At 35.9% G+C, this 7,355-nt stretch overlaps 1 pseudogene; it reads right to left on the bottom strand.

The window, feature by feature from the left end:
• Positions 1-4,649: 4,649 nt before the first annotated feature.
• LOC101325083 (GTP-binding nuclear protein Ran-like) lies at positions 4,650-5,301 on the bottom strand (annotated as a pseudogene).
• Positions 5,302-7,355: the final 2,054 nt, after the last annotated feature.

Here is a 7,355-nt window from a genome sequence, read left to right as displayed (position 1 = left end):
GTCTTTTAAAATATATTTAAAATAATAATAATATATTTTCCCATTTTATTGCCATTTTTAGTGCTCTTTAGTCCTTGTGTAGATCTTTATTTCTACTTGGTATCATTTTCTTTCTGCCTGAAGGACTTTTTTAAAAAACATTTATTGTAGTAATGATCTGCTGGTGACAAATTCTTTCAGTTTTCTGCATAAGTCTTTATTTCATCTTCTTTTTTGAAAGAAATTTTCACTAGTTATAGAGTTTTAGATTGACAGATATTGTTTCACTGGGTTTTTGCTTGCATTTTTTCTAGACAAGAAATCAGCTGTCATGCTTATTTTTTGTCTCTTTGGATGTAATACAACTTTTTTTTCCCTCTGACTAATATTTTTTCTTTATCACTGATTTTGAGCAGTTTAATTATGACATACCTTGGCATATTTTCTTCAGTTTCTTGTGTTTGGGGTTTCTAAAATTCTTGGCTCTATGGGTTTGTAGTTTTCAGCAAATTTTAAAGAACTGTAGCCATTATTTTTTTCAAGTAGTTTTTTCCACCACTTCCATCATCCCCCAAACCCAGAGACTCCAATTATACATATATTAGGGCTGCTTGATTTTGTCCTACACTTCATGGAGGCATTGTTCATTGAAAAAGCTTCTCTTTAGTTCATTTTGGGTAGTTTTATTGCTACGTATTTAATTTCATTAATATTTTTTCTTCAATGTCTAACCTGCTCTTAATCTTATCCAGTCTATTTTCATTTCAAATGTTACATTTTCTCCTTTAAAGGTTTGATTTGGATTTCTTTCTCTCTCTCTCTGTCCTCTCTACTTAAATCTCTGAATGTATGATATATAGCTGTAATAACTTTTAATATCCTTGTTTTCTAATTTCAACATATGCATCAATTTTGAGTCATCTTTGATTTATTACATTTAAAAATTTATTTTCCTGTTTTTTTGGTCTGGTAATTTGTTACTGGATTCCATCTGTTGTAAATACTACATTGGTGTTTATAGAAATAATTTTTTTTTAATTTAGAAAAAATACTTTTTTATTACTATAAATATTCTTGTATTTTGTTCTGGAATACATTAATTTTGAAGGCTTTGGTTTCTTCAGCTCTTGCATTTACTTACGATTTGTTAGGTGTAACTGTAGCAGTGCTCAGTCTAAGGAGAATCACTCCACTAATAATACAAGACCCCTCTTTGTAGTCTACCCAAAACTCAGTGAATCATGAGGGTTTTCATTTTGGCTGGTGGGAACAGACACTATATGTGGCCTTGTGTGAGTGTTGGGCATTATCACCTCTAATCCTTTTGTGTGACTCTGCTCAGCTTCAGGAAGTTTCCTCACATACACTTGCTGATTATTACTCAGCTGAACACTGAGGGGTCCCTTTGCAAGCTTAGGAATTCTTTCTCTGTATATCCTTCTTCTCTTTGGTGCGCTGTCCTAAGAACCTTCTTCACAGACTTTTACCTCTATCTCCTCAAGTTACAAGGTACACTCTGCTCTGCTTAGATACCCTCTGCTTGCACCATGATTTGAAACTTTCTTAAGGAAGTAAACTAGAGCAACTATAGATATCACCTTACTTGTTTTCTGTCTTTCAGTGATCACTGTCCTTTATTGCCTGATATCCCATGTCATGAAAACAATTTAAAAAATATTTTGTCATTTTTGTTGTTTCAGGCTGGTGTGTACATCTGGCCAGAAGCAGAAATTTTGAGTTGTCTTGAAACCTTAGTTAAATACTCTATGGATTTTTTTTTCAACTTCTCTATGCTTATATCAAATCTCCCAAATAAGACAGTGAACTCCTCTAGGACAGGGGATTCATCTTAAACTTGGGCATGTTCCCTGTAACACTGTGTAGTTTGCTGTAAATTTTAAAAGTTACTGGTACAAGGGTAATGACTGCATAGGAATTATTTGCAACATTCTTTCTGTCCTTGTCTATCACACGATATTTAATAATGTCATCTTGAGTATATTGTTATCTGTGCTCCTCTGACGGAGGAGGAGGGTTGAGTCAGTCTGGCTTTGAGTGAAAGTAGGAGTTACAGGGCCTGAGACCCTGGGTTGTAAACGAAATTTACAACTGGGTAGAAAAGTTAAAGACCAAATGTTGAGTGAAAGTCAGGAAAAGGAAATACAGAGGAGCCCAGTGACTGGGATTCCAGTGAGGAGCCAGAAGTATGGAATCTGGGAACAAGGATAAAGGGGGAAAAAAGCAGTCCTGCAAATATCCTGAGGTATGTGCTGGATGATATCCATTTGAATATTTTAAAAAAATCACCTGGTATAGAAATGGTAAAAAGAGTGAATCTGGCATAAAGAGACAGAAGTTTGATGGAAAACTCACTTGATGCACATTAACTCTAACCGGTTCCTCTCCCAATTCTGTTAGTGTGGCTCTAATCGCTACATTAGCTCTATAAACCCCACCATCCTGCTTATTCAGAGAGGTTTCCTGGCTCTGTTGCTTTATAACTAAGATATTTGTAAACATAATAAACACTCCCACAAAACATCCGTCTCAAAATTGGTTCCCTTTCTTCATAAAGGAGCCAGAAATTCTGATATGATCACAATAAAAAGATCATGCTGTTTGTTATACTAAGGGCGTTTCATTACCTTAGCAAGTGTTTTAAATGAATAATAAGTTTAAAACTCAAATAGAGTATTATAAGGTAATATCTCAAAACATTTCAGAATTATTTGCTCTTTGTTCAGATACTATAGCTTCTAGGTAGAGCAATGTCTGATAGGCCTTACTCAATATAACCATAAATTTCTGTGGTTTCTACCCACCCATCAGATTCCATAAAAGCCAGATAAAAATTCCTGAAGATCATTTAAAATAATAATAGAGCTATGTCCTGGCACTATGATGAAGGCCATGCAATATATTATCACATTTAATACTTGCAATAATGCTATGAAGTTGGTATTGTTATTATTTCCATTTACTAGAGGAAAATCCAGTATAGAGAGTTTAAGTAACTTGTCCAAAGTTGCTGGTTTTCAGGAAGATCAACATCAGATCTGTTTGATTTCAAATTTCTTAATCACTGTTCTGCATGATTTTCTCTCATTCTCTCTTTTGTCTCTTTTTTGGAGGGAAGGACTGAGCTACAAATTCAACAGGCTTTACATAATACCAATTTATCATTATTTCACTTAGTCAAAAGGTGCTATAGACTTAATGTTTTTGTCCCCCCAAATACATTTGTTGCAACCTAATCCCTAGTGTGATGGTGCTTGGAAGTGAGGCTTTGGGGAGGTGATTAGGTCATGAGGATAGAGCCCTCATGAATGGAATTCATGCCCTTATAAAAGAGACCCCCATCAACCATGTGAGGACATAGTGAGAAGATGGCTGTCTATGAACCAAGAAGTGGGCTCCCATTAGACACCAAAACTGCTGCCACCCTGATCTTCTTCCAGTTTCTCAGAGCTATGAGAAATGTCTGTTGTTTAGGCCACCTACGCTATGGTATTTTATATTTTGTTATAGCAGCTCAAATAGATCCAAGGCTATTCTAGAATATGTTCTTGGAATTCATCAAAAAGCCCTGACTTCTTTGTAATTAAAGAGTTTGCTTGAATTAGGAGTCTCTCTTCCACTCTCTGCTACTACCTTAAAAATGTATTCCAAGATAAAATGGCACTGTCTACCCATAAAAATTCATAAAACACAGTAGGTTTTCTATATTTTTGCTACTGTAAAATTCAGGTTAACTTTCCTTTTACTGGAACTCAATGCAAACGGAATATTCATGATTTATTGGGAGGGAGAGAATTTATCTGGAGGTTGTGGGTATTCCCTCACAATGACTGATAGGGGGCAGCAGAGGGCTTTACAAGTGAGCATGGCTGAGGCCAGATGAGAAAAGCTTTCCTTGAGTGTGTTGGGAGTGGGAATAGAGAGGGTGGAAAGGGTTATCAGAATAGAGAGGGTGGAAAGGGTTATCAGAAATCATGAAAGGCAGGAGAAAAAGGAATCAAGTCATGGGTGTAGCTAGGCCAGGTAGGAGAGAGTCAGAGAAATTGCCAATTAGAGTTGAAGATAACAACCAGTTAAATAGACAAAACCCCATCTGCAGGGCTTTCTGTCTAGTCCTATCCAGCTTCAAGCTATGAAGAACTATAATTACAGATTTAAAAAATCTTAGGTGGTACCAGTCACAATCTTATATACTTTATATTTGATATTATATTTGTTGATTATTTTTATTACATTTATTTGTTATATTTGTTACATTTATTATTTCTCATGAAACTATCATAAATTCTTTTTTTTATTTGAAATACAACTTCATTCTGATTCTAAATGAAAAGGAATGGGAATGACAGTAGAAAACAAGATTCTACCCCTGAATATAGTGATGTGACTGTAACAGTCTTATATTTGAAACTCAAGGAGGAAACAACTGTGTTGCAAAACAGCTAAATATGCAGGTCCAAAAAATGAAGGTTTTTTTTTTTTTTAACTGCCACATTCACTCCGAAGCCCATTCATCTCCTTTAGCATCCCAAAGATTAAGCACATGTTCTGCTTAGCTATATAATAAAGTGGCAAACACACTGTACCACTGACATCACAGAACAGTTGCCTATAAGACTAGACTTCGGACTCTGGGCTCCAGCTTCACTCTCTCACATGTCATCATCTTCATCTGGGAGAGCAGTTGTCTGAGCAGCCTCTAGATGATGCTTAGACCGCACTGCCAAGGCTGGGTCCATGACCACCTCTGGCGGGGTGAGAGCAGGCATGGCAATGAACTCCAAGTTAGGGTCTCTGATCAGTTTTATAGCAAGCCAGAGGAAGAGCTTTTCAAAGTTGTAGTTACTTTTGGCAGAAATGTCATAGTACTGAAGATTCTTCTTTCGGTGGAAGACAATTGACTTTGCCTTAACCTTCCTGTCCTTAATATCCACTTTGTTGCCATACAACATGATGGGGGTGTTTTCACACACTCGTACCAGATCTCTATGCCAGTTAGGCATGTTCTTGTAAGTAACTCTCGATGTTACATCAAACATTATAATGGCACAATGAGCTTGGATATAATAGCCATCTCTCAGTCCACCAAATTTCTTCTGACCAGCTGTATCCCATACATTGAACTTAATCCGTCCTTTGTTGGTATGGAACACGGGGATGGACCTCAACACTCAAGGTAGCTATATAATTCTCAGATTCACTAGTCAGATGACGTTTCACGAATGTATCAGTAGTTTTTCCAGTACCACCATCACCAACCAATACAAGTTTGAACTGAACTTGGGGCTCTTCTTGGGCAGCCATCGTGATGTTACTTCCAGAAACATCTCTGTGCCCTTCTGACTGAACTCATAAATTCTTACAAAAATCCTATGGTGGGGATTATCCAAATATTACAAAAAAAGAAACTAAGCAAGTGCAGAAAATTTGGGGTTAGATCTTAAGGCTAATCTAATCTCAGATCATAGGCTTTCTCCCTTAAATTCTCAACAGAGTGACAGTTTTCTTCCAGTAAAAGATTATTTCTGCACCCAGGAAATTTGAAGAAAATCAATGCAGCTGTATTTTAAAAATTCCAAGTTCCCTTTATAAATCTATTTTTTGTCTAAGCAATATTTTTTTAAAAAAATTTTATTTTAACATCTTTATAAGCAGTATTCTTTAGAATGCACTTATTGGAATGAAAATCTTTCCTTGGAGATTTGTAGTTCTTTGGGATACCGTTCAAATAATTTAATTATCAAATTATCTGAAGGTAATAAGAGAATAGTAGGTATTAGACTAGGGAGTCCCTCAGTTGCAGAGGTGTATGTGACCCTGAGGGCTTCAATTACTTATAGAATTGACACTTCCTCTCAGAAGCTGTTATATTACCACATAAGCTTGATTTATGCTAAATTTAGATAAAAAATGAAGCAGCCATTATATGTGCTCAGATTATTATGAGGCTGCAATAATTTATATACATTGGTTTGTATTTAAAAATTCTAACATGATTTAGAAATTAATATTTAGACGTTTGTTTTCCAGCATAATTCTAGAGGAGGGGCCAGAACTGTGAAACCAGTATTCTCTCATGATTTGATTAAAATAGTGAAATCAGAAAAATTCTACAAGAGCAAAAGAAAAAGGTGATCCTAGCATTGGTATAACAGAATGCCTTTCAGGATGCTCTACCTCATCTCAAAATAGCCTGCAGAAAAATGAAAAATACATAAATAAAAGGATACATAGGGCAACCAATAAGAGAATATTGTTTTCTCTTATATTGCGTAGATGTGTCCATTTTATGCGTATATTGTAGAACTATGCCTAGGCTAGTAGGCATAGTTACATACCTATGAAATTAAGGCTATGTAAAATTATTGGATAGAATCTTTAAACTTTGAGACTCTAAGATGGTCTTCATGATTCCTGCTTGCTGATATTCATGCCTTTGTCCATTCCCATGCTCTGAGTATGGATGGACTTGTGACTTGCTTCTAACCAATAGGATATGGCAAAAGGAATGGACTATGACTTGCATGATTGTGCTACATTATTTAAGAATCTGTTTTGCTAGAGAATTTCCTTATTAACTTGATGAAATAAGTAGCCATATTGAGAATGTCCATGTGGCAAAGAACTTAGGTAAGCTTCACTCCAAAGGCCATCAAGGAGCTTGACCTCAGTGCTACAGCTGCAAGAAAATAAATTCTGCCAACAACCTGAGTGAGTCTGGAAGTAGATTCTTCTTCAGTGAAGCCTAGATGAGAAAACAGTCCTGTTGATACCTTGATTGCTGCCTCAGAAGACCCTAAGAGGAGGACCCAGCTAAGCCATGCCTAGACTCCTAGCCCCCAAAAACTGAGATGATAAATATGTGTTTTTTTTAGGCTGTCAAGTTTGTAGTAATTTGTTATTCAATGGTCTATCTAATATATACTCCATCTAGCTAATATTAGTCTTACCTCTAATTACTCTCATATCACTTTGTTTAAATCTTTAAAAAAATTCACATAATAGTTGTTTACTTTTAATTAATTATCTATCTCCCTTCCCCTAAATCTCTTACTAATTTTGTAACCTCTGACAAGTCACTTGAATTCCCTGAAGCTCCGTTTCTCCATCTATAAACTGAGTTTAATCATACCTATGCCCCCAAGGTTGTGAGGGTTAACTAGGCTTGTGTTTGAAAGAAGCCCTGTATGATGTTTTAACTCCTGTCTTTTCAGACTCTTTCTAGATAGAATTAACTTTAATCATGATTCATTCTGTATGCCCTAGATTTTGTTGCATATCAGGCCCTAAAATCTTGGCTTATGCCTTGGATTCTTGTCTTCTGGTCTATCTGGCTCTCTGAGTGGACAACAATGCTT

Source organism: Tursiops truncatus, chromosome 14, assembly GCF_011762595.2.
Source record: "Tursiops truncatus isolate mTurTru1 chromosome 14, mTurTru1.mat.Y, whole genome shotgun sequence".
Taxonomy (NCBI): Eukaryota; Metazoa; Chordata; class Mammalia; order Artiodactyla; family Delphinidae; genus Tursiops; species Tursiops truncatus.
The sequence above is the reverse complement of the archived record's forward strand: the minus strand, read 5'-3'. Positions and strand labels throughout refer to the sequence as shown.